The sequence below is a fragment of the Leopardus geoffroyi genome, chromosome B3 (assembly GCF_018350155.1).
Source record: "Leopardus geoffroyi isolate Oge1 chromosome B3, O.geoffroyi_Oge1_pat1.0, whole genome shotgun sequence".
NCBI lineage: Eukaryota > Metazoa > Chordata > Mammalia > Carnivora > Felidae > Leopardus > Leopardus geoffroyi.
This window is the reverse complement of record NC_059337.1, coordinates 113563555-113591199: the sequence shown is the minus strand read 5'-3', so window position 1 is coordinate 113591199 and position 27645 is coordinate 113563555. Positions and strand designations below refer to the sequence as shown.

The 27645-nt window shown below is 45.1% G+C and overlaps 1 protein-coding gene across 13 annotated transcripts in view; it reads left to right on the top strand.

The window, feature by feature from the left end:
* The first annotated feature begins 10872 nt into the window (after positions 1-10872).
* TMEM229B (transmembrane protein 229B) overlaps positions 10873-27645 on the top strand; it is a 39813-nt gene continuing 23040 nt past the window's right edge. For 3 of the 13 annotated variants that reach the window (XM_045451343.1, XM_045451334.1, XM_045451344.1), the window contains exon 1: positions 26140-26287. The gene's annotated coding sequence lies outside the window, so the exon portion shown is untranslated. The other 10 variants (XM_045451347.1, XM_045451346.1, XM_045451341.1 and 7 more) reach the window with 9 other exon arrangements.

Sequence of the window (27645 nt, the reverse complement as noted above, 5' to 3'; positions counted from 1 at the left end):
CAGGAAATAATAAAGATTAGAGCAGAAATTAATGCTATCGAAACTAAAAAACAGCAGAACAGATCAATGAAACCAGAAGCTGGTTCTTTGAAAGAATTAAAAAAATTGATAAACCACTAGCCAGTTTGATCAAAAAGAAAAAGGAAAGGACCCAAATAAATAAAATCAACAATGAAAGAGGAGAGATCACAACCAACACAGCAGAAATACAAACAATAATAAGTGAATATTATGAGCAATTATATGCCAATAAAATGGGCAATCTGGAAGAAATGGACAAAATTCCTAGACACGTATACACTACCAAAACTGAAACAGGAAGAAATAGAAAATTTGAACAGACCCATAACCAGTAAAGAAGTCGAATTAGTAATCAAAAATCTTCCAAAAAACAAGAGTCCAGGGCCAGATGGCTTTCCAGGGGAATTCTACCAAACATTTAAGGAAGAGTTAACACCTATTCTCCTGAAGCTCTTCCCAAAAACAGAAATGGAAGGAAAACTTCCAAACTCTTTTCATGAAGCCAGTATTACCTTGATTCCAAAACCAGACAAAAACCCCACTAAAAAGGAGAACTATAGACCAATTTCCCTGATGAACATGGATGCAAAAATCCTCAACAAGATATTAGCCAACCAGATCCAACAATACATTAAAAAAATCATTCACCACGACTAAGTGGGATTTATACCTGGGATGCAGGGCTGGTTTAATATTTGCAAAACAATCAATGTGATTCATCACATCAATAAAAGAAAGGACAAGAACCATATGATCCTCTCCATAGATGCAGAGAAAGCATTTGACAAAATACAGCATCCTTTCTTGATAAAAACCCTCAAGAAAGTAGGGATAGAAGGATCATACCTCAAGATCATAAAAGCCATATATGGAAGACCCAACGCTAATATCATCCTCAGTGGGGAAAAACTGCGAGCTTTCCCCCTAAGGGCAGGAACAAGACAGGGATGTCCACTCTCACCACTGTTATTCAACATAGTATTGGAAGACTTAGCCTCAGCAATCAGAAAACACAAAGAAATAAAAGGCATCCAAATCAGCCAGGAAGAGGTCAAACTTTCACTCGATGCAGATGACATGATACTCTATATGGAAAACCCAAACGATTCCACCAAAAAACTGCTAGAACTGATTGATGAATTCAGCAAAGTGGCAGGATATAAAATCAATGCACAGAAATTCATTGCATTCCTATACACCAACAATGAAGCAACAGAAAGAGAAATCAAAGAATCGATCCCATTTACAGTTGCACCAAAAACCATAAAATACCTAGGAATAAATCTAACCAAAGAGGTGAAAAATCTATACACTGAAAACGACAGAAAGCTTATGAAAGAAATTGAAGACAATACAAAAAAAATGGAAAAAGATTCCATGCTCCTGGATAGGAAGAAAAAATATTGTTAAAATGTCGATACTACCCAAAGCAATCTACATATTCAACACAATCCCTATCAAAATAACGCCAGCATTCTTCACAAAGCTAGAACAAATAATCCTAAAATTTGTATGGAACCAGAAAAGACCTCAAATAGCCAAAGCAATCTTGAGAAAGAAAACCAAAGCAGGAGGCATCACAATCCCGGACTTCAAGCTATACTACAAAGCTGTAATCATCAAGACAGTATGGTACTGGCACAAAAACAGACACTCAGATCAATGGAACAGGATAGAGAACCCAGAAATGGACCCACAAATGTATGGCCAACTAATCTTTGACAAAGCAGGAAAGACTATCCAATGGAATAAAGACAGTCTCTTCAGCAAGTGGTGCTGGGAAAACTGGACAGCAACATGCAGAAGAAAGAACCTGGACCACTTTTGTATAGCATACACAAAAATAAACTCAAAATGGATGAAAGACCTAAATGGAAGACAGGAAGCCGTCAAAATCCCTGAGGAGAAAGCAGGCAAAAACCTCTTTGACCTTGGCCGCAGCAACTTCTTACTCAACACATCTCTGGAGGCAAGGGAAACAAAAGCAAAAGTGAACTATTGGTTTTAATTTTTTTTTCAACGTTTATTTATTTTTGGGACAGAGAGAGACAGAGCATGAATGGGGGAGGGGCAGAGAGAGAGGGAGACACAGAATCGGAAACAGGCTCCAGGCTCTGAGCCATCAGCCCAGAGCCCGACGCGGGGCTCGAACTCACGGACCGCGAGATCGTGACCTGGCTGAAGTCGGCCGCTTAACCGACTGCGCCACCCAGGCGCCCCAAAAGTGAACTATTGGGACCTCATCAAAATAAAAAGCTTCTGTACAGCGAAGGAAACAATCAGCAAAACTAAAAGGCAACCGACAGAATGGGAGAAGATATTTGCAAACGACATATCAGATAAAGGGTTAGTATCCAAAATCTACAAAGAACTTATCAAACTCAACACCCAAAAAACAAATAATCCAGTGAAGAAATGGGCAAAAGATATGAATAGATACTTCTCCAAAGAAGACATCCAGATGGCCAACCAACACATGAAAAAATGCTCAACATCACTCATCATCAGGGAAATACAAATCAAAACCACAATGAGATACCACCTCACCCCTGTCAGAATGGCTAACATTAACAACTCAGGCAACAATAGATGTTGGGGAGGATGCAGAGAAAGAGGATCTCTTGCATTGCTGGTGGGAATGCAAGCTGGTGCAGCCACTCTGGAAAACAGTATGGTGGTTTCTCAAAAAATTAAAAATAGAACTACCCTACGACCCAGCAATTGCACTACTAGGTATTTATCCAAGTGATACAGGTGTGCTGTTTCGAAGGGACACATGCACCCTCATGTTTATAGCAGCAGTATCAACAATAGCCAAAGTATGGAAAGATCCCAAATGTCCATTGATGGATGAATGGATAAAGAAGATGTGGTATGTATATACAATGGAGTATTACTCGGCAATCAAAAAGAATGAAATCTTGCCATTTGCGACTATATGGATGGAACTAGAGGGTATTATGCTAAGGGAAATTAGTCAGTCAGAGAAAGACAAATATCATATGACTTCACTCATATGAGGACTTTAAGACACAGAAAAGATGAACATAAGGGAAGGGAAGCAAAAATAATATAAAAACAGAGAGGGGGACAAAACATAAGAGACTTAAATATGGAGAACAAACAGAGGGTTACTGCAGGGGTTGTGGGAAGGGGGGATGGGCTAAATGGGTAAGGGGCATGAAGGAATCTACTCCTGAAATCATTGTTGCACTATATGCTAATTTGGATGTAAATTAAAAAAATAAAATAACAGAAAAAAGAAAGATACAACCTAAATATCCATCATTTCTGACCTATTAGTTATTATTATGATTTATCTAGAAAATCAAGCATGCAGACATTAAAATTTGTTGGAGGATTATGTTTCCTGACATGGAAAGATAGTCATTTCTTAATGTCGAGTGAAATAATTTCTAGAAAAGTGTATATAATATGAAGGATTTTATGTAAAACTGTACATATACATAACTACATATATATCTATGTACATAAACGTGAGTGGAAGATGTTTTTCCCAAACATTAACAGTGATTATCTTTGGATGTAGAAATTTGGTGTAATGGTTTTAGTTTCTGCCTTGTTATTTTCCATATTATGTGAGTGTTTTACAAGGAGTATGAATCATTTTTCTAATAAAGCTTTTAAAATGTTTTTAAAGTATTGATCTCATCAGTAATGCAGAAAGCTGAGATTCAGGGAAGTTGACAACTAACTCAATAAAGCCACAGTCTGCCAGTCAATGAGCCAGAATGTGTCCTCATATCTTCCCATCCCTCAAGTTTTATACCAACCCCTTGAGTCACTGCCTTGAACTGGTAAAAGCCCTGAGGGAATATATAGCAAGTGGACAGCTGGAGAGTTGGGGATCAATGTTCAGATCAGAGGGGACTCACATGCTTTTGATGTTGCCTGGATCCCCATTACCTCTTCAGAGCAATTAAGCTATGACCACAATAGCATTACTGGATTCCTATTACACACTATGTTCTCGTGGTCTGGCAGTCATCCAGGTCTTCAAGGAGCAGACACAAGTCTGGGTACAGAGTTAACTTGGACCTAGTTCTAATCCAAGCCCATTTACATCCTGCAAGGGAAATGATGTATTTAAGCCATGTTCTCCACTTGAGGAAAGAAAGGACATGTGGCTAGTTGGAAGTCATCCAGAGGACTAACTTCATGAGGTTCTGGGTGGGAGCAACATGGTGAATGATTTCAAGGAGAAAGTCCCTCTTCCTTCTCTCCACCACTTCTTACTCTTCCACACTTACCCATGTTCATCCACACTCCTTAACTGCAGTACCAGAGACCCTCAGACCCTTCCTTTGACCTTCTTTGATTTCTGGGACATCATCCAACTCCATTTAGCCTGGTGGTCAAGTAGTAGTTATGCCAGGGAGTGAGACCCACCGGGAGCAGTGTCTTCCTAGAACAAGAATTTGGATTTAAATAGTAAAAGCTCGGAGATAGGCTACAGTATTAATTTCCCATCATACGAGCACCCATAAAGTCATGTACTGGGTTAAGATAAGGCCTCTGAGCAACTAGTTCCCTTCTCAGCCTACGTGTTCTTTTTTTTTGTTTAATTTTTTAATGTTTATTTATTTTTGAGACAGAAAGAGACAGAGCATGAAGCGGGGGGGGGGGGGGGGTCAGAGAGAGGGAGACACAGAATCTGAAGCAGGCTCCAGGCTCTGAGCTTTCAGCACAGAGCCCGATGCGGGGCTCGAACTCACGGACTGCGAGATCATGACCTGAGCCGAAGTCTGATGCCTAACTGACTGAACCACCCAGGCACCCCTCAGCCTATGTGTTCTGATTGCGGACATGCAGTTCCAGACAAAGCACTCAGCAATTCTGTATTCTTCCTTTTTTTCATTGGAAACCCCACTCTTCTTCCCTCCCTGTCCCTAGACCCTACTATTGTATTCCCTGGGGGGCGGTCACAACCCTAGATATCTGACATAACTTCCCACAGATATGAAAAAAAGTCCACCAAAGATGGCATTGCTTCCTTCCCAGATATGTACTTTGCTGAAGGACATAAGAGCAAGCAAATCTTGACCTAAGCTGTGGGCAAGAAAGAGGCGCAAAGAGTCTTCTGACAGAGAGAAGTGTGTAAAGTCGCAAATATCAGACAATTTTGAGCCAAAGTCAGAGTTTCCTTTACAGAGTATGGTAGAGATAAAGGCAGGTTATGGAAACAGCTCCATCATGGAGCACAAATAAGCAGAGCCTCCACAGCATGGGAGGCACAGAACTTAAAGCTAGGAGCATGGGATAATGCTTTGTTATAGACCATTCTATATTGTTCTCATACCCATATGCATAGGTGTCAGTCTTTTTACCTGTATGACCCTAATCCTTAGCACAGTGCGTGGTACATCAATGGTTGTTGAATTTGAATAACAAGTTCCTTGAAGCCAGGTTCAGTCCTCACAACAGCACAGTGCTTGGGAAGAGAAAACACTAAATACATACTTATTAATTAATTAGCATCTGAGACTAACAGGATGCCTAATGGAACTAATTCCCCAGACAACTTCGAGTCCCTGGGATCATCAGCCTCTCAGGCTTACACCGCCTTTCCTGAAGATGGCAGAGTCCTCCTAGAAGGGCCAACACAAGAAGGGTGAAAAGAATTGAAACAGGTTTTATCTGACCCTTGGTGATGCAATCTGCGCACCCCACCCCCACCTTCGCCCCACCTCCAAGCTGGGCTGCCTCACAGCCAGCTCCTAAGGCAGAACCTTTTGCCTCAGATCTACAAAAAGAAAATTTTTCCCACTCTAACCCATCCCAGGACCTAGTGGGGCCCAGAATTGGGACTTGGATGACATGTTGTGATAGAAATTCTTAGCCTATTAGTGTTGCCAAGTCCCAAGATATCCTTCTGCAATCACTGTGTCTGGCTGAAGTTTCTCTTTGAACTGATACAGTGATCGGGACAGGCACACAGTGTCCACCCGTGCCCCCGCCCCGGCAGAATGGCTTAGATAGCAGCATAAAAGCTTTTAGTTGCAAAGCCTTCTCATAAGCAGGCTCCCCTTAACAATACCCCTTTGTCCCTCCTCAGACGACTAAGCTCCTTGTATCCTGGCAAAGGGAGGCACGAGGGGAGGTGACCAGCTTGGCGTTTGGTTTCTAATCTCCAGGGCAGAAATTCTTTCCAATTTGCCCAGCACCTGGGCTGACTGCTGAGTCGGAAATGAGAGCAGCTGGGGAGTGGGGGTGGCTTTCTCCATGATTCCAAAGTTTCATAATGAACTCTATCTCATCCCTGCTCCCCCCACCACCCTGCTGCCCCCACCACCAAATTTACAACCTTCACAGTTAAACTCACCACTTAGAAGTATGAAGTAATGTAGTTTCAATGTATGTTCATATTTTCACTTTGATTTCCTTTAGCATTGGCCTTTTCCCCCCTAATTTACTGCTAATCTCATGAAACTGCACTAATTTTCAGGGCTGTCTTAGTGCACACACATTAATGTCTTAATGCTTTATGGATGAATTCACATTATCATAGAATGGTGAGTTCTTCATTTTCAGGCTCAAGGTGTTCATGAATACTGCATAGTCCTTATCTATTGCATTTTCTTTTTGATGAGTAAAAAAGGAGAGGACACGACTTTTAAATATCCCCAAAGTAAGAATACGCCCGTTATTTTGAGAGCTCTGTGAAAGTTCATACCCCTTTCCCACACAGACACATGGATAGCAAAACTTCTGATAAACCCTGCAGTCAATTTGACCATTTCCCTGGGGTTTAATGCCTCTTCCCCTTGCTACTGGAACCCCTTTCCCCCCTTCAGAGGCATTTTGTAAACATTCAAGGACACCCATAACAACCTTTTGCACTTGCTTCCCTTATCACAGTTTACCCACTCCTGAGCAGAGCTCAGAGTTGGGCAAATCCATAAAACACCTGCCTGTTTCCACCTCTATACCAACCCCAGCATGGGCAAGGATTTTATTCAGTAATATATGCCTTCCTGCTACTTTCTTGGGGCTGATGTGTTTCTCTCTTCACCTTCTTTCACAGCCAAGAACCCTACAGGGACACTGAGTCAGGTGTAAATTCCTTGTGCTTCCCCCATGGCATGGACATTTACTGTATGGGGCTGCACAGCAGCCTTTCTCCTCCTCTGGAGAACAGCACTGTGATTTCTCTCTCACTGCTTACCTCTCAGACATGATGTGGGGTGCTGTTAGAGCTATGTCAGAGTATCCTGCTGGCCCACCCCTGGCCAAGAGGTGGATGCATGACTCAACTTAGGTAAGTGTGGCTCTAACACTTGAGCAGAAGTGATTAAAAAAAAAGTGAAGTCCAGTGTTTAGGGGCAGAACCCTGAGAAGATTCTCAATTACTTCCTATTACCTGGGCTCCCAAAGCTGTTCTGATTCGAGCCTGTTCTGAGTCTATTTTGCCAGCATTCCCTTCAAATCTGTGTATCATCTGAGCATATCCTTCCAAGAAATTCCTTTTAGACTTAAGATAGCAAAAGTCGGTTTCTGTTGCTTGCAGCCAAAGAATCCTAAATGATGCAGGTTCCCACTCTTTAGTCTCTTTATGACTCTTTCCTTCCTACTTCCAGAAGGGACTGTTACAAAGAGACTCCCCTGTTATCAACCCCCAGATGTTTGTTTTGACCTCCTCTCTTACTGCCAAGACTGTATTTTCTGAGATGAGAACTTTTCTGAAAGACTTCTGTATGCTTGTTAGGGAGGATTGATGGCCTCAGTTTCCTCCAGTTGTCTCTCACCCAGCTTGCTTTCCTGTAAAGCTGGTCCAAATAATTCCAAACTTGAAATTGCTTTTGACTTTGATGCTTCCTCTGCTCCTACTTCACTTATCTTTTTCTTATCCCAGCCTCCGGGATGGATTGGCCTCCAATTTCTACACTAGGCTCCCTCCCAGGTCCTTCCTGATCTGGCTGTGGGCCCAGTCCCCCCACTGAAATCACCCTCTTGAGCCACATCTCTCCTGACTTGTGGTCAGAGGGCATCCCCCAGGGAACCAAGTCTCTCTAACAAGTATGCAGGAGTCTTTCTGGTTCCCCTTGAAAGTCATCAAGGAAATTACTTATAGTGGACAAGAGCAACCACTTTATGGATGGTTTGCTTAGTAGAAGGGCAGAGAAGTTTTTGTCTTTCAGAAAAGATGACTGAGAACCTAACATTATCAAGGCACTTTAAAGACTACAAAGACACTTGAAAGACTCTCTTTTTCCCTACTTCATGGTCAGAGAGAGATGTGCAGAGAATTACTATTAGCTGCCTGCTGTGGCAGAGACTTTTAACTATGTATATGTGCCTGACGATATGCTAAATACCTGAATTATCTTACTTAAGCTTACAACAGCCATGGGTTTGGGTAATATTGCCATTTCTATTTTGTAGATGGCTATTTTACAGCCTCAGAAAAGGTTAAATAAGAAGACTTAAGATATCTGGCTAGGATGTGGAGCCCGGACTCCAATCCAGCTTGCTTTGATAAGACAAGAAGGCAAAGGAGAGGCTGGCATCCTTTGCCGTGTGTTAGTGCAGCAGGGTTTGCTCTGTCCCATGGCTCTCCACCATGAATCTGTACTTGAATCACTAGAATTACTATTACTGTGCCCACCTTCACCTGGGGGTCACTCCCCATTCATTCCCACAACACTATGTATGCTTGTATGTCTCAGCATTCTTGAGTGAAAAACCAGGGGACCCACTCATTGCCACAGATGCTATTTTTAGGTCTGCTTCCAGAGCTGATTGCTCTGCCCCGTACGTACCTCATTTTATTTGACATTTTCTAGGTGCAGACGTATGAGACCCTGGATGGAGTGTCAGAAGACCTGAGTTTGACCTGCATTCTGCCTTTACTAGCAATATGGCCTTGACCAAACCATACAATCTCTTTGAGCCTTGGTTTCCTCATTTATAAAATGGGGGTTAAAATAGCTGCCTTACCCAAAGAAAAAGGTATGTTAACTGTAAGGCATTATATGAATTTTTGTTAGGAAGCAATGATTCCTAATTTAGGAATGAGGAAAACCCAGATCATTCAGTTAAATCCATGGGAGAGCTGGATAAAGCAGAGACTGGCTAATGCCAAGTCTTGTGCCTTAGTTCCTTTCCCTCCCTTCTTTTTGATTCTGTAACTGGACTGTGGTTTCTGTATACTATGGCTTCCACACTAAAAATTAAAATATTGATATTATATATGAAAGCATTTTCTTTGATCTCAAAGTTTATTTTTTGTCCCTGATTTTAAAAGAAATGTACACATTTTTGTGAGCCCTAAAACATTATGGGCACAAGGCACTGCACATACTGTGCTAAATGGGTAAGTCACCCGGAATTCAGATCTTCTGCCTTAACAGCCCATCATGCTTTCTTGTGCAATGCTGCCTCCCAGAGTCAGGGAGGGAACCGAGTCAACTACCAGACACAGACTGAGAAGCAGAACGGGAGAACTAGGCTTTGGAGGCAAGAGGGCACAGGGAAGGTCCCTCTTCAGTAGGTAAGCTTTGCTGTCAGACTAACTGAAGCTACTTCTTGCCAAGGTGTTCCTGAGAGAGGGCTGTCTCTTGCCTCTCTGATAGTGTTCCAGGGACAGCCTACATGGCTTGCTGTAGCCCTGATCCCTTCTCCCCACTCCCTGCCTTACCCCCTCCCCCCTTCAGAAAACACTTTCCTGTTATCAAAGATCGGCTGCATACTGAGGACAGTACATGCACTATCTCACTGGGTCATCACAACATACTTAGGAAGGAGGAAACTAACTTTGGGAAGTCAAGAGCTCTTGCTACTGGCAACACATGGCTTGAGAAATCCAATATAACTCTTTCTGCCTCATCAAACCCCAGTGCTTTCCTTCTGCAAAGAATGACCCAGCCAGCCCAAGAACTAGGTGTGTATGGGATGGCCTTAGAACTCCTTGTCCACACTGCCCACCCCTAGTTGGACGCACCTTTGTTGATCTTTGAATATCCTGGCCAGGGACAGGAAGTTGGTGGAGCAATGGCCTCACTAGGCAATTAGGAGAATAGGATCAGATTAGGTTCAGATAGTAGGAAAGCAGCCCAGCTTCTCACCCAGGATGTGGCAAGTCCACTGGATGCACCTCAGTTTCCTTTTCTTTCAAGACTCATTGCTGCCCTGGGCCTGGGAGAACTCTTGTCACTGTGGCAGGTGGGAAAACAGGGTTAGGAGGGCTAGGAGAAATCAGGCCTAGGCACACCTAAGGTCTGTGTGAGTATGAGAAAAAGACACTGGCCCCCTTAGGATAGACTGTTTACAAAAGGACAGCTCCAGGGGGCATTACCTATAACTTTTTTTAAATGTCCTTTCCTCTTGGCTGCCATACCCAGTGCCAGAACTGAGGCTTGGAGTTGGCATAGGGGTTCAATTACATTCCTACTCCTGCTCAGTCTTTCTGCGGGACCTGGGACCTGTCTGAAGGGCCTGTCTCACATCAGGGCCCTCTCACCCACTTCCCAAGATCCATATCCAGAATCTCCAGGCTTTCCAGCTGACATCCATTATTTTCCACCGTCCAAGAGAAGAATCTAGAGTGACCTCAGAAGGAACATCCTGTGTTTAATCTTTTCAGTATAGATCAAATTGTGGGTCTTGGAGCTTCCGGCCCTGCCTTGGGCAAATTCCTTAATTTCCACAGGCCTCAGTTTCTTCATCTTGAGAATGGGGATGATAAAAATGACCTTGCAGGGCTGATTCAACGAATGGATAGCGCGCAGCACAATGCCAACACAGAGTAGGTCTGCAACACCACGTGGTCCGTGGCGCTCAGGTGGCCAAGACCTGCAGGATCCCCACAGGGGGTGTCGCACGCACCGTCCCCACAACTCCTACAGGCTAAGAGGTGAGGGTCCCGAGTTAGTCCTCTCCGCCGGGTTCCTGTGGACACCTCGGATGCAGGCGGGGTGGCAGGGGACGGGAGGGCCGAGCAGCTCTGCACTGCAGCCACCTGCGCCACGGCCTCGGCCGATGGCGCGCTTCCAGGCGCCCAGGGTGCGGCCGACTCCTGGCTGCGGGAGGCGGCGGGGTCGGCGGGGCAGCGGACCCAGCGGGCTAGCAGGCGAGCAAGGAGTTAAGCGGGGCCGGAGGCAGCGCGCCTGTCAGACGCGAGCATGTGCAGTTTGCACAGCATCCGTACTATGGGTGAGTGCCACCGCCGCCGCCGCCGCCGCCGCCGCCGCCGGGGGCTCCGTTCGGCCCGGGCAGCGGCGGCTGCAGCCCCCCGGGCCCCGCGCCGCTACGGCGGGCGCCGGCATACAATGCGGGAGTAGGCGCGGCGCGGGAGGGCCGGCGGCGTGGGGGAGGCACCGCCGGCAACTCGACGCGGGGGGAGCCCGAGCTCCGGGCGTGGGGGCGGGGAGCGGCGGCGCAGGAGAGCGCCCCGAGTCCCGGCGCGGGAGGAGGAGCGGGAGCGAGCCCGGGAGACGGCGCTCCTGGCCGCACCTGCACCCGGCGGGCGGCCGGCCCTGCCCTGCCCTTGCCCGCAGCTTCGGCCCCGCACCGGTAGGTGCCCCCGAAGCCCGCGGAGAGGCCTTTCTGCCGCCCGTTGAGGTGGCCGCGCGGGGCTCCAGCGCCGAGTGCGGGGGGCCCGGGGATGGTGCGGTGATGGGAAGACCGGGCGACCGGGCTGGGGGTGCTGCCGGATCCTGCTTCCTCTTTGCTTTCGGTTTCGAAGCGTCTGCCCCGGCTCGAGAGCGAGCCGCAGATCGGAAGGTGCGCCCGGGCTTGGATTCCCTGCGGGGGATGGGCGCACAAGGGGGCGTGTTGGGGAAGGGGTGCACGTTGGCAACTTTCCCCGCCTGAAACAAAGGGGTATCGGGGAGGTGCGAGGGGAAGGAGGCAGCCGGAGATGTCTGGCCCCGGAAGGTTGATATCCCCCTTCCTCCGGGAGGAGAGCACCTCCGAGGCCGCCTCGGGAGTGCAGAGGGGGCGCCAGTTTGAGTGGAAGCTAGGAAGCCAGGGCATGGGAGTGGGAAACACCGACCCTCCTGAATCTGAGGCTAAGGACTTTGCTGAAAGGGATGGAACCGTGCCTAGATGACCCTGCCGCCTTCTCCCGAGGGTGAATGGAAAAACTGGGTGATGGTGGACTGCACACCTATGTGTCCTCCCTTCTCCGAGTCAGTGCCCAGGGGCCCCCAGCCCAGCCCCCTGGCCGCCAGCTCTCTGTTTGCCCTTTCTGATTTCCAGTCCTTGGTGGGAAATGCAGGATTGAGATGGGGACCATTACAGCCCTGTTCATGGCAAGGGCAGGGAGACATTGGCCTCTTTCCCAGGTGTCTTCTTTTCCCTCTTTCTGTGCCCAGTCAGAAGCTGACCCCCTTTCCTTCCTTCCTGGGACTTTTTCCGAGGTTTCCTCGGAGATATGTGTGGTTGCCTCAGGTACAGAGTTTAGGGTGGCAGGTTGTTCTGATACTGCTTCAAACCCTCCCTGGAGAGAGAGAACAGGGCCCCAGAGAGCAGTGCCAATGTAACCTTGGGGGCTCTGCTCGCCAATTCTCATGTGTTTTGAGCACCTACTAACAAATGAGCTGTTAACAATGGTCTTCAGACTTTGATATTCACGAGGCCTGGGTTTCCCTCTTTGCTATAACCAGGAAGAGGGGTGAAGGTGAGGGCTGAATGGCTTCCCCTGAGGGTGGTATACTGTGTTTCTCTCTGTAGAACAAATGGGCCAGGATCCAGATCCCTGGTCCCTGACCTTGTGTCTCAAGGAATGAGGTGTCTCCAGCCCCATGCTGGTTTGCATATGACCACTGGCTTCCATGTGTGATAGGACTGCCCCTTGCCTTTCTTCGTCTTAGAAAGGACAGACCTTTGAGAGTCGAGTTTTCCCCCTGGTTGCAAGGCAGTGCTACATCTGCTTGCCTGTGGAGACAGAAGGCACTGGGGGTGGGGGTGGAGGTGGGGGTGGGGGCTGGACTGTTGGGTGACTCTTGCTTGCTCCTGTAAATGGGCTAATGATACAAGTATTTGGGTCAGGGTGGTCCGTGTTACTCTAGAGACATGGAGGGGCGGGCTGGGATGAGGTTTGGCCTTCCACCCCAAGGCTTGGTATTTGGGGAGAGAGATGGGTAACTGGGAGACAACAGGTCTTTGGAGGCCAGATGACGAGCTGATTTAGTGTTGACTTTGGCCACTCAAAGGCACTGGAGTAAGGGAGGTTCCAAGACCAGTAAGGGGTAGCAGGAGAAAATGGAGTCCTCTGAACCATAGATCTGTGGTCCTGGAAGTTATGGCTGAAGTCAGGTGCAGGTGCTAGACCAGAGAACACCACAGGCCCACTTGTAGGGACCTTTCTCCTCTAAATGGGCAGGGTTGATTATTGCTTAGCCCCCCACTGGGTTTATCCCAAGCTATTTATTCAGAGCTGAGAGTAATGATATGGAGGCCTGACCTCCCCACCCCCAGTGGTGAGAGAAGGGCTATTCCATGGTGTTCCTCAGATGTACTGACAGTAAGATGGGAAAATGATACTCCCCTGACTCCCTCTCTTAAGGCGATGAGGCATGAAGTTTTACAATTTGTAAAGTGATTTAAGAGCCTTGGGTCCTTGAAAGATGTTAAATGAATTAGGGAAACTTGTACTGTGTTTATTTCATTTGTATCAGACTTATATATTGTTTCTAAAGGGAAAGGTGTCATTTTGCAGGAAAGGGCTAAATTACAGCTTTTGTGATGGACAAAGCTCAGCGTTGGTTTTAAAAGTGTAGTTTTTAATCAGAAGCACAGAGGCCGCAAGTGTTTTTCTGTCCGTCTCTGCTTTCCAGGTATCTTCGAGCTCCTTCCTAGTAGGATTTTTCCTGGTTAGACAGTGTCTAGCCTGGACGTCAGTGGAAGTCCCCTTCCAAGCTCTGAGAAGGGTCTCCAGTGATGTTGGGGACTCTGATGTTATAAGTTGAGACCCGGGTACGGGCGGTAAGGCGAAGCCGTTTGGTCTTATCAGAGACCGTATCAGATCTGGCTGTCCTTGAGGGAAGGGAAATCTAACCCTTGCATAGCCTGGCTATTTTCAAATTTATATCCCTTTACTTTCCTCCTAGCTCCTCCCCTCACTCCCAATTTATAGATAAGGGCGGTGTGGGTTTTCTTTTTCTTTTCTTTCTTTCTGTTTTTTTTCTTTCATTGCAAGCACATTCCTTTTAAGGTGTGGTGATTTCTGATTTGGCAAACTCTCAGCTCCCTTTGTGGTAACACCTGGCTAAGGAGGGAACGTCAGAAGGGATTCTGCTGTTCCGAACAGGAAGAAATACAGCCTTTCTGGCCAGGCCTTCTCCACCACCACCTCTCAGAAACCAGAGACGTTGTATTTTAAAAGTAAAGTGGGAGCGGATTTCTGGGAAAGGGCTAGGAGGCAACACTTTTGGTTATGGTTTCCCTTGAGGAAAACTGAGTCACACTGAGAGCACAGTGGCTGTGTGTGAATGTCTGTGTTGGGCGAGTTTTCCTTTCCTGGGATCTAATGGTGTTTTAGGCTCAGGTACTAGAGGAGACCCTAATAACTTTATATTTTTTCATTATGAGATGAAGATGAAGTTTGGGTGCCCATGTGTTTGGTTTTAGATGTACATGTGCTTCAGACTTTGCACTGTGGGATGCTCCATGCTGCTGTGATTTAAGGAAAAGGAAGTGGCTTTTACCCCTGCAACTCACATCCATAGATAGAGCTGAAGCTGAATAAGTAATGTCTCATCCCCAGATGAAAAGGAGGGCCTGCTCCCTTCCCTGTGCTCACACCCCTCCTGCAGGTGTGGGCTCCCACTCTCCTCCACCCTAAGGCTGTCCTCAATGTTCATTTTAACATCAATCCTCCTATATATAAATTTCGTGGGGTTGAGGTCACAGAGTGGTATTGGTCCCCTGCTCTTTCAAAGGATGGCTCTGAAAGGTAGCTTTCTACCCTCCTCTGATGTTGGTGCTTCTATCTTTGGGGTCAGTCACAGTCCTGTCTGGCAATCTGAGGAGTAACCAAAGCTATTGCCAATTTCTGAACATCCAGCTCCCCATTATCCTTTACTCTGCTGGCTTCCCAGCAGAGGGTTTGATATCCTTTCAGGGCTCTTGGCTCTAGTGTGACTGGTATTGTAGAAGGGACAGCATCCTTGAAATTAGGGCCAACAGTCTACATGGACAAGACTTGGGTCTCAGAATGCTCCTTCCTGCTGCTCCATCCTTTAGAAGTACAACAGTTTAAAAAAATAAGACTCGCATTGTCAAATCCTTACCTAATGTAGGGAGATCTAATAGATCAGGAGGCATAATCTGAGAGCACTTGCTGCCATTCCTTTCTACTTTGGGAGCCCCGCATTCAGAACACACTGGATTAGCCATTTCTGACTGCTTCCGCAGTTGGACTTGAATGATGAATGCTTTCTAGCTGGTTTGTTCATTCATTGTTTCTTTTCAGTTTTTAAGAGGCAACCCGTCACATGAGTTTCTGGAATGGTCTGTTTCCATCAGAAAGGTCACTCACCCTGAATTTTCATAAGGCCTTGATACCAGCCCTGAGGATCTAGGGATGCCAGCCAAGAAGGAGATTGAAGAGCCACAAAGAGAGGATTCTTTTCTGGACTTCTGAAGGGTGATTCATGCTTCAAGATAAAATGTGCTTCCTGGGCCCCACGGTTTCAGTGCTTGCACGGTCAATGGAGGGACAGGCCCTGGTGCAGCAAGAAGCCCACCTTAGAGACAATAATCGCTGTTCTTTGGAGCAATGGCAGGGACCTATTTTTAGCCTATTGTCAACCCCTATCTTCTTTTTTTATAGCTTGCGTTGGCCAGAGCCCATTCTAGTCTGTAGGTTCCCCCTCCCTCTCATTCCCAAAGAGGCCTTTCCAAGGCCAGGGGTAAGGTATCCAGGGCATTGGTCTTACTTTCAACTACCCTCTTAAACATGGACGAGAAATATTGTCGGCACTGGGTAACACCAGGAGCAGCTTCAGATTTTTGTGTTGTAATTGTGTTTTTACCTGTTACAAACAAGGAGATGGCTTTCTTACGCTGACCTATAGATGCCTTGAGGCTTTCATAGAGCCTGATCCGTTTTCTAGCACATGGTGAGTGCTCGTTAAATCATCAGCTGTGGTACTTGGATGTGATCAGATACTCAGATTTCTAGGTCATTGGGCAATGATGTCGTTTGTGCAGGAGCTGATGATTGGCAAAGGCTTCCAGAATCAGGGAATTTTGGATCCCTCCCTGGCTCACTTGTGTGACCTTGGACAGCCAATTGCAGCCCTCTGAGCCTTAATTCCACAAATGGAGCTTCAGCTGGCTTCAGTGATCACAAGAACGATAACAATGTCAGCCACCATACTTACTGTATGCCAGGCCTTGGGCTAAGCACTTGACATAAGTTCTCTTTTTCTCACAGCATTGAGATAGCTACTATTAATTATCTTCATTTTACAGCTGGAAAAACTGTGGCTCTGAAAGATAAAGTGATTGCACGTGTCACACAGCTAGCAAGTGTCCAAACTGGGATTTGAACTGAGATCAGTCTGATTCTATTGCATTCTATAACTTTGGATCAAAGGATGGAACAAATGTTGAGGAGAAGGTGAATGTGGAGATAGTGTTAGACATAAGAAGGAGAGCTGATGTGGAGTAAACACAGCTAGTTAAAAGGAGATGGAAGTAGATTCTTATTTGAAAAACAACATCCCAGTGAATGTTCAGGAAGGAGAGAGATGTTGGTACCCTGCACTGAGGAAGTAGACCAGATGGCCTGGGAGTTACTATAAGGGGAACAGGCTTTCTGCTTGGCATAAGAATATATCTCATAAACCCCATTTCATTTTGATGCCAAAATTGTTCTCTCACTTAACAGACTCTCTGGGCAGCATTTTCTGTCACCCTACTGCCACTAGTCATAATAGCTTACCTTTGCAGATGCTCGACTCCAGATCGCATCCTCCAACCTGGTTTCTGGACCTTCCTCTGCTCATCATTATAGTCCGGCTGTGGAGACCTGATTATGACTCTGAGGCCCCAGGTATACTCTTCAAAGCGTACCAAGCATTGGACTATCCTGTTCTTCCGAGAAAGTATTTGTGGCCACTGATTACTCCCTTCAAAGTGACCAGCTAGTTCATTGAGGTGGTTCTCCTCATTTTCATCCTTGTTTGTTCTAGGCAAGTTAATTTTTTTAAGTTTATGTATTTATTTTTGAAAAAGAGAGAGAGAGTTGGGGAGGGGTGGAGAGAGAGGGAAGAGAGAGAATCCCAAGCATGCGCCACACGGTCAGCGTGGAGCCCAGTGCAGTGCTTGATCTCACAAACTGTGAGATCATGACCTGAGCCAAAATCAAAAGTCAGATGCTTAACTGATTGAGCCACCCAGGCAGCGCCCCCCTCCCCACCCTCCCGCCCATGCAAGTTAATTCAAACTCTTCTATCATTTTGAGGTGTTTGTGGAAGAGGAATGAAGGTTGAGATGGTGGCCCATGGAGGTAAGCTTACCTCTCTTTGAAAGTTAGCATGATGGTGTATAATGGAGCAGGCATTTGGGTTCTCTCAGCTCAGTGACTCTGGGCACATGGTGTGAGTGCTTTGGCTTTTAGTTTCCTTATATGTAAAGTGAAAATGTTGGAAGAGAGGTTCTAGAATATATCCTCCAGCAATAAAGCTGGCTGATCCAGTAGAGTCTGGATAATTTGGTCCTTTCTTCAGAAATAACTTAGCTGGTCTGGAATTGTAGGAAGTCAGAGCTGGGAGAACAGAGGTGGAGTTGAAGGAGAAAGAAGCCAACTTGGAAATTAAGGGACAAAGTCAGTGCAGGAGCAAGTCCCGTCTTGTAAAGCGGGACTGGGTCAGGTCATTCCTCCTTTGACCATTTAAGTCAGGCAGCTAAGAGGTGGCATCTTTTTACCCTGTATACACCATCCCCTAAACTGAGGGGAGCATCCCTTTTATCTTGTCTTAAAACTTAAACTTCACACTCCCCTCATCCTCCAATTGTTCCCAAGTGAAGGCAGCAGGGAAGTTGTGTATTGGTGTATGTTTCACATTCTGCACTTGGATTTGGCAGACTCCAGGGCCTGTTTCAACCCAGGATCCCCCCTAAGCCTCCAGGACCTGGGGACTTTGGCTGATGCTTTCCAGGTGACTCAGTGTTAGTGAGAACATGCTTCCTCTTGCTGCCTTCACTCTGCCTGGAAGCCCAGCTTAGGAACTCAGGGAGTCACAGCTTTTTTCTTCATGGAATTGGGCCATCTTGATTTCCCATTGAACAATGCCATTTGTCCAAGGATCCTTGGATTCTGCTATCCATTGGTACAATATCTATTTTCATTTAATCGTATTCAAGGTTGAGGAGCAAATGAGTTCCCACTGAACCTACCAAATCAATGGTAGGTTCTGCCTCTGCCTGCCTTGCTTTCCCCCTTAACTCCTTACTGCCCTTATACCAGTTATTTCCAGTGGTGGTTACCATACCACTGGGAATGTGAGAGATGTTAGAAACTAATTAGAAACTGATGTTTCAGTTGGTATAGGGACAAAACATTTCATTTTAATAGCTATGTTTCTAATGAGTGTAAAGAAACAAGACTCATCGGGGGTGTACTTACAAAGTGACTTTATTTTGTCTTCCACTGTCCTTTTATGCTTATTCAGTGGGATTCATTCTTTCCCGGCCTTGGGATGAAAACTCAGTCAGACCCCATAACTTTTTGGGTCATTCTTGGGCGGTAGAAGGTCCTGTCTCTTTAAGTCACAAAACGTAGTCTCAGATCAGTAGTTAATATGTCCAGTCCTTTGTCACTGGACTGGGAGGGACCGGAAAGGGCTCACTTGGCCAGGCCTGTGGTCTGCTGGCTTCCAGCTTCCTGGGCAGAGCAGGTATGTAGTGCTGATTCTCCTTTATGGCCACATTCATGGGTTTCTCAGAGATTCCTCCCCCACCACTTGCTAGGATCAGTCACTTCCAGTTGTCTTGAAAAGAGCAAATTTTCCTTTCTATTCTAGATGATTGTTCTTTCCTCAGCTCCTAAAACCCAGTGATTTGCCTCCAGCGTCTTCCAGCTAAGGTCCTGCAGTCTGTCCACCTGGCCCTCTTGGACAAGACCTGCTCTGGTCTCATGCCAGCCTTCTCTTGCATGTGGCCCCATTAGCCAGAAGAAGAAATCGTGTGGCCTTTGGTGCAGTGAAGCTGGGAATGCAGGCTGAACCCCCAGCTCAGCCGTCTGCCTTGGCTCCTCTGATAGCAAATGGCCAGTCTGTGTCTCTCACCTTATGTGCCTCAGGTGGTGATTAGATGCTGGTCCTGTGCCAGGCAGATGCCCTCCTAGTTGCAGGGTCAGACATCAAGCTTCCTGAGCCGTCCTGTTGAAGCCCCTCTCATGGGCTTGGAAGTGTCAGACCTGCTATCCTCGGTGCCTTAATTAGGACTTTAGATTCAACCTTCTGATATATGTGTGTCATCAAAACCATAACTGTCATGAGAAGCCCATGACTTCATGGCTACTATTGCTCAGGATGCAGCTGCGGTACATATTAAACTAAAAATTTAACTTAAATAAAAATAGTTAACAACAGCTAACACTTAATGAATACTCCTAATGCAGGGTACTGTTTTCAGTACCATAAACATGCTCTTTCATTTAACCCTCATGGGAGAGACACTTATATTATTTCTATCCTACAAATGAGTAAACTGAACAAAGAGAGGTCTAACAGCTTGTCCAAGGTCACACAGTTGGCATCAGAGCCAGGATTCAGATGGAAAGAATCTGAGCCCAGAGCACCACAAGGGTGGTGGGCAGTCATGGCAAGTCATGAGGTGGAAAGCAAACGGTTGGCAAATGCTGCCTTAGGGGCATCAGCGTAGGTTCTTCATTCCGGCATTCAAGGTCTCCATGCACTGCCTTTCCCTTTCCCTTTCCCAATAGCTCCTTCTATGCCCTTTACAGGAGGCTCATACTCTTGCATGGCTACCCTGCCCATATATTGTTTCCCTGCCCAGAGGGCCCTCTGCTTTTCTGCCTCCCCAAATCAAAGTCCTTTTTCAAAGTCAGACCTCATCTTTGCTGCAAAGGTATATTTGACCCAAACCACTTCAGCTGGGATCTTATACTCCTCTTGGAATTTCATCACTAAATTGGCAGTTTATCATGTGCTTTTCGGCAAAGAGCAGTGGAGGGCAGTTAGCAAACCCAGATTCTGATCTGTGCCATGAAATGCCTGTTGCTAACTTTGCTAACTTATGCGAGACCTGAGACCTCTCTGAACCTTGGTTTCAACATTTTTTTTCTCCAAGTTTTTGTTTAAATTCCACTTAGTTAACATACGGTGAAGCATTAGTTTTAGGTGTGGAATTTATTTTGTTATTATTTTTTAATTTTATTTTTTATTTAAAAAAATTTACATCCAAATTAGTTAGCATATAGTGCAACAGTGATTTCAGGAGTAGATTCCTTAATGCCCCTTACCCATTTAGCCCATCCCCTCTCCCACAACCCCTCCAGTAACCCTCAGTTTGTTCTCCATATTTATGAATCTCTTCTGAAGTGTGGAATTTAGTGACTCATCATTTAATACAACACCCAGTGCTCATCACAAGTGCTCTCCTTAGTACCCATCACCCATTTAACCCATCCCCCCTCCCACCCACTAATGGTTTCGACATTTTTAAACTGTGGATGTGGATTAACTCCCTTCAGTTTTCAGTGTATCATGATTTATGTTTACCTTCTTGTCCCCACTAATCTTTCAAGCTCTTGAGGGCTGGAACTGTGTCTTGTATGTCTTTTTACCTCCCAGGATTCTGCCCAGGGTTTTACACACAAAATGGATTTACTATCAGTTGGTTGACTGATGGGAAATGCTGCTGTAAGTCTGCTCTGAGTTTGACTGACTTTTAGAAATCACCTTCTTCTGGGTGATCACCAGTGAGGACTTTGCAGTGTTCTATTCTGCACAAGTTTTAACAAAAGGTTGGGTCCAATCTGCTGCCTTTTATCTTTGAGAGACCTAATGTAATGCCATTAAGGCCCACACTCCTTTATCTGAAGTTTGAAAATCCAAAACATTCAAAAACCAAAAACTTTTCTTTAACTCCTGTAATGGCAAAACCTGATCTGACTTATCTGCTGCGCAGAGTGTGACTATTCATAGATGTGGCCACAAAAATGTTTGTGTGTTTACTTGAGGGTGCTGCCCCAGACTCTGCTGTGGGGATTACGTAATGCATGGGTTGTGTTCTACACTACTTCTTAGAAAATCTAAAAGATTCTGAATTCTGAATTTGGAAAATGGATTGTAATGCTGTTTGGTGTTAGTCCACAGAGGTGCTATTGGCATTCTGGGTGGGACTGGCCTTTGTTATGCAAGACTCTTCTGACATCAGAGAACCTCACATTACCTTTGCCTCTGGCCTTGCCCTAATCCCAGCCCTGATTCCAACGTGACAGCCAGTGCCTTCGTTTACCAATTTGATTTTTTAAAAATATTGCATTATGAGATCATTCATCTTGATTTGTAAGTGTTGTTGGCACCACATTGAAGTTTGTGTCTGAGGCAAGGGCCTTTCTTGCCTCACTTGCCTCACTTAGACACCCTGCATGACTCCTGAACCAAGAATGCTTTCCTCTTCCCACCTCCCTGACTCTGGCATGAACTGGTGTGTCCTCAAAGTGGGAGCTACCTACTGGGTGTTTGCGGCTCATTTCAACATCTGATGCCCTGTCGGCTGAATCAGCTCTCAGAGACCCATGTAAACTGGTTCCTGGATGCACTTCCTACATCTGGATGTTTCTTTGGAGTCCAAGTGAGCCTGGTCCCTCTACTTCCTTCTAGGAAGTGATACACCTTCTCATGTGAGAGTCAAAATGCTTGTAAATCCCTACATCTGCTTTGACCTGACATTAAAAAAAAATGCATATATATATATGTATACATATGTATATATGTATACATATATATATATATATATGTGTGTGTGTGTGTGTGTGTGTGTGTGTGTGTGTGTATACACACACACACACACACTCCTGGAATAGCCTGAAAACAATAGAAAGATGTACAATGATGGAATATAAAGTGTTCCATTGTGTTTTTTTTTTAAAGTAATGTCTGTCCCCAGTGTGGGACTTGAACTCAGGACCCCAAGATCAAGAGTCACATGCCCTACTGATTGAGCCAGCCAGGCGCCACTCCATTGTGTTTTATTCTTTTTTTTTTTTCTCTCTCTCTCTTTTTTTTTGATGAGGAAACTGAGAAGTGATGGAGTTGGGAGTGTTTGTAGAAGAACCAGGCTCAGAAAGCCTTGCTTCTGGACCTTCCCTTGGCACTTCAATCTGGCAGGCTGCTCCCTTCCTTTCTTCCCAGGCCCTGAGTGTCCTCAGATTGGGGACGACTCATGAATCAGTTAGGTATCCCCTCTTGATTGAAAGACATCTTTTTTTTTTAAGCCCTTTGTCCCTATTTGACAGTGATGGGCATGCTTATGGGAATTTAGACCACATCCTCCCTCCCCCCCATTAAATAACCATCCCTCTCAGAATCTGAGCCCTAAATATTTCTGGTCTGCCTTTTAACCTATTGGAGGTCCTCTGAGATCATTTCTCTATCCCTATTCCTGTCCATGATTCCTCACCATGTAGCATTTTCCATAAATATCCTTAAGCATCCTCTTATATACTGTTTACTCATCTTCTCATCCATTAAGAAGATATTCCCCAGACCAAGCCTGGCACCTATTTCTTTGACTTCTTCTAAATACATCTTTGCCTCCAGACATTAAACCATTTATCATTTCCCTGGCCCCTATGGATGACTTGTGGTCTTTTACCTATTGTCACTATGCTGGAAAATGCTGAGATATAGTATAATTTAAATTAAATATGGAGATGAAATTTCCCAAAGGTGCCCAATTGAATACTTTTCTTCTTATGCCCCATCAGTTGACCACATTGTCTATATACCCATCATTCAGGATCCTCATGTCAATATCTGTAAGAGACCATTGAGTTTCTTCTGTGGGATTTATCTTTTGAAGCCACCCTAATTCTGTTTCCCCCTTGATTCCCCTTGGCACTATAGTTTCTCTTGCTTCTAAGGGCACATGATCTGGAATGGTGCCCCCTTTTTATCTAGCAAATATTTATAATGCCTTCTGATCACCCTAAATAAAATTCCTAAATAATATGACCCACATATATACATGTTTTTTAAACAAATCAATATAATGCCCTAACTGTAATATAACAGAGAAATAAAGGAAAAGTTAGTTATAATACAGTGTCATGTATTCTAGTACGTAATTGCTCAGGCACAAGTACACAGAAAACAGAAGGAAGAAGTCAGATGCTTGAACCTGTGCAGAGAATCACTGAGAATGTGACAGCCACAAATACCCACAGGATCCAGGTCTGTTGTGTGGGTGACTCAGATACCAGGAGAGGTGCTGCTGAGGTTGACGTGATTTTCCCAGATGGTCAACCGCTCTTGGTGATATTTCAAAGAATACAAAGTATAGTATCCCCTCTAACTGCACTGTGATGGCACTCCCAGACAATTCAGTATATGTTAAAACCATGCAAAAAAGTCACCTGTCAGTCCTGCTTTCTTAATAGCTCTTGAGTCTTAACTAATTTGAGTTGGCTGCTTGACCCTTGTTGGCATTCAGGATTGCAACCTCTACTTACTGTTTGGGCTGGAATAAGACCTTTAGAGGCCCTTAGCACTCATGGGCTTATGGTCCTATAAATAATTACACATAAATCAGTATAGAGTCATCATATAGAGTCATGTTTTTAGAAACAGCAAAATCTATTGGTGCACCAAAGTCACAATAACTTCTCTTTGACTCTCTCGTTTTCTGTCCTTTCAAATAGTTTTCTTCACTGCCCCATCATGGCTGGCACCCTAAGCACGTGTGTACAGGCCAATTGGGCAATTCAGGGCCATGTAGAATGGCAGCTTCCTGTGGCCCGGGTTGGGCCTTTACCTCTGTGGCCTTTGCCTGCCCCTGGTGGCACAACACAGATCCTGAGTGATTGTTTAATGAATGTGTGAATGAATGCATAAATAATGAGATGAACTTGAAGGGGCTCATTTAAGTAAAAAGCACTGTAAGAGTGTAATTTACTATTATTACCAGTTTTCTGGTGTTTGGTGTTGGTAGAATTTCCAAGATTGTATATTTCCAATATTTTAAAAACTACTGGCCCCACTCTGGTGTTTCAGCTTTCATACTCCAATCTACATAGCATTGAGGAGTCTGCCCATAAAAGATGCATATCAGATCATATTAATTTCTGAATTAATAAATGAATTTGTACAATGTGATGGTTTGCTTGATTCCCGGTAGCCTGCAGTGAGCCTGCTTAAAGAGACTGGGTCAGCTGTCTGGCTGTGTTAAAGGTGACCACACCCAGCTATGACAGGGCACCTGGGGAGGGAGGCTCTGTGTGTGTGTGTGTGTGTGTGTGTGTGTGTGTGTGTGTGGTGGTGGGAGCAAAGTCTACTCTGGAGTCCAGTGGTGGTGATGGTGGTGGGGTGTGGGAAATGGGACATGCACCCCAGAAAGCCAGCACGAGATCTCCAAAGGGAGGAATATGGCCTAAGGGCCTAAGGTCAGGCAGTCTGAATACGACTAGCTACAAAATTTGGTGGTGATGGGGCAGGGGGAATGAAATATCGTGAAACACCTAGAAGGCTGTGGTTTAACAAATACAACCTGACTCATTATGGTAGGCTTGTGGACAGAAGTGATGTCAAAACATCTCCAGAAAATATTAACCATATGTAATAAAAATAGACCCAAAAGGTTATATTTGTGCCCAGTGCAGACATGTGATGACCGATGTTCTCCCTGGATTTACTCTCTATGTCTTCTCCACTCCTACCCCACACCCTGTCTAGTGGAAGGGGCTCTTTTGTTGTTTTTTTCTCCAAACTGTTTATTTGGAAGTAATTTCAAAGTCACAGAAAAGTTGCCAGAATAGTACAAAACACCCAAATACTCTATCCAGATTCACTTTTTTAAACATTTGCCTCATTTTTTTTTTTTATCATTTATGTTCCTTCTCTGTCTAAATTTTTGTTTGGAATTTAAGATTAAGTTGCCTAAATGAGGGACCTTTATTTGTAAACATTTCTGTGTGGGTTTTCTAAGAATAAAGATATTGTTTTATATAACCTTCAGCAAATTGAACATTGATACAATACTTTATCTAATCTGCTGGCAGTATTCCAGTTTTGTCAACTGACCCAACAGTGTCCTTTATAGCAGTTTCCCCTCTTCAGTACAGGGTCTACTCTGGAATCTCATATTGCATTTAGTCCCCTTGCCTCTAGAATAGTTCCTTAGTCTTTCTTTGTCTTTCATGACATTGACTTAAAAAAAATTTTTTTTAAGTTTATTTATTTTTGAGAGAGAGGGAGAGAGAGAATCCCAAGCAGGCCCCGTGCTGTCAGTGCAGAGCCCAATGCAGGGCTCAAGCTCAAGAACTGTGAGATCATGACATGAGCCAAAATCAAGAGTTGGATGCTTAACCGACTGAGCCAACCAGGCGCCCCCATGACATTGACATTTTTGAAGAATATAGCCTCCCCTCCCCATTTTTAAAAAAATAGAATATTTTTCTCCTTGGATTTTGTCTGATGTTGCCTCATGTTTAGACTCTGGGTTATACACTCCTGACTGGGATTTACATGAGTGATGTTGCGTCTTTTTCAATGTCTTACATCTAGAGGCATTGGCTGGCCATTTGCCCCTTATGATGTGGTGTTAAGTTAGAGCTCTTGGTTAAGGTGTTGTCCAATTTCTTCACTGTGCACTTACTAATTTTCCCTCACTACTAGTAAGCAATCTGTGGGGAGATACCTTAAGACCATATAAATATCTTGCTCATCAACATTTTGACCTTAGACTTACCAATCATACCCTCTGGGTTTACAGGTATTTCTGGATCCTAGGCAAGGGGTAGGAGTTCAAAGCTGTCTGGAACGAAACCAGGTGGCCCATTTGGGGCACCCCACCTATGTGCCATGCTGGGCCCCACCCTGTTGAGTAACCAAATCTCCACAATAGTTTGCCACTTCTACTCCCAGCAGGAAGAGCAATTCATTCATCATTCACTCAACTGACATGTAAGCATGTTCTTGTGAAAGCTTCTCAGCTTTTCTTGGGCACAGGGGGATATAAAAAGAAGGCTCATGCCTCTTGATGTCTTTAAGAAGCCTACAGTAGAGTTGGGAGAACAGACTTGGACTCACTGAAAGGTAAAGGGCAGGTAAGTTGTCAGCACTATGACCCCATAGGGCAGCTCAACCAGACCTGTCCCATGACCCTGGAGAATTAGGTGCCCTTAGGAGTTTGGGTTGAGGGGGATTCAGGGACCTTTTGTTAATGCAAGTAATCTTTAAGTGGGCCTTGAAGAAAAGGCAAATATGGGTAAATGGGGAGGAGAGATAAAGGCACTCCGGGAGGGCAGCTATGTGCACAGAGACCGGGAGTTTGGGGGTGTGGATTGTGTGACTGGGGAGCAGTGAATCATGGGTCGGCCTGGATAGGGCTAAGGGTTGACATGGGGGCAGGGTCTACCAAATCTTACTGAGCGCCCACCTCATGCCAGACATTTTAAAAAGTAACTTTTCCAGTACTCAAAGGGATATATATTCAGTATAGGAAGTTTAGAAAAATAGAAATACATAAAGAAAAATTTTAATGAGGTTACTCTATTCTTTCATCCCCAGATAACCGGTTAGCCATGGTGTATTTCCTTCACTTGTAAGATCTTTATCATTCTGGTGTCAGTCTTATTTTGGTTCATGGATTCAGTAGCCCTTCCCATCCCTCAGGGGATATTCATTGTGCTTTAAAAACGTTTCATTCTGTCAACTTTATTTTGCTTTCTTTATAACTTCTGTTCTCAAATTTGGTGCTTTTCTGGCAGTTTTGGTTTCTGTCAAATGTTTGGTGAGTCTTTGTTATGTGTTCCTCTCTTTGTATTGTGAGATTTTTCAGTCACCGCTCTGTGAACCCTAGTTCCATGCCAATCACTGGTTGTGAACAGGGGGTGGGATGTGTCTGCTAGGGACTGGTGTCTAGGTGTCCCCTTGCCCCCCTGCCCCAAGTTCCAGGACACAAACATGGGTGGAGAGGTGGGATAGGGGCCCAGCTGCTCCAAATCCAATCACCCATCACTCAGGGCTTCTCATGAGCCCCCAGTGTGCTGGCTCCAAACTTGGAGCCCCCAGAGCTGCTCCTCTGACTGAGCACAAAACCCTTCGCCTCACCTGCTTGGGTTCAGATCCTAACCCAGCACTTATTAGTACCATGACTTTGAGAAAGCTGTGTAACTCTGAGTCTTATTCATAAAGTGAGGATGATAATAGTTTGTATCTCAAAGGATTATTGTGAATATTAAATGAAAGAATACAAAGTTCTAAGAATAGTGTCTGTCATATTTATATGCTGTGTGAGTGTCAGTTACTATTAATATTGTTATTTTTTTCATGGTTTTATTTTGGGGGTTGTGGTTTCTCCATCAGTTTATTCCCATTTGCCTTCCATCTTCAGGGACCCCATATCACTCCTTGTTTTCTGGTGCTGTAATGGATTTACTCTTCCTAGAAAATGTCTCTTCTG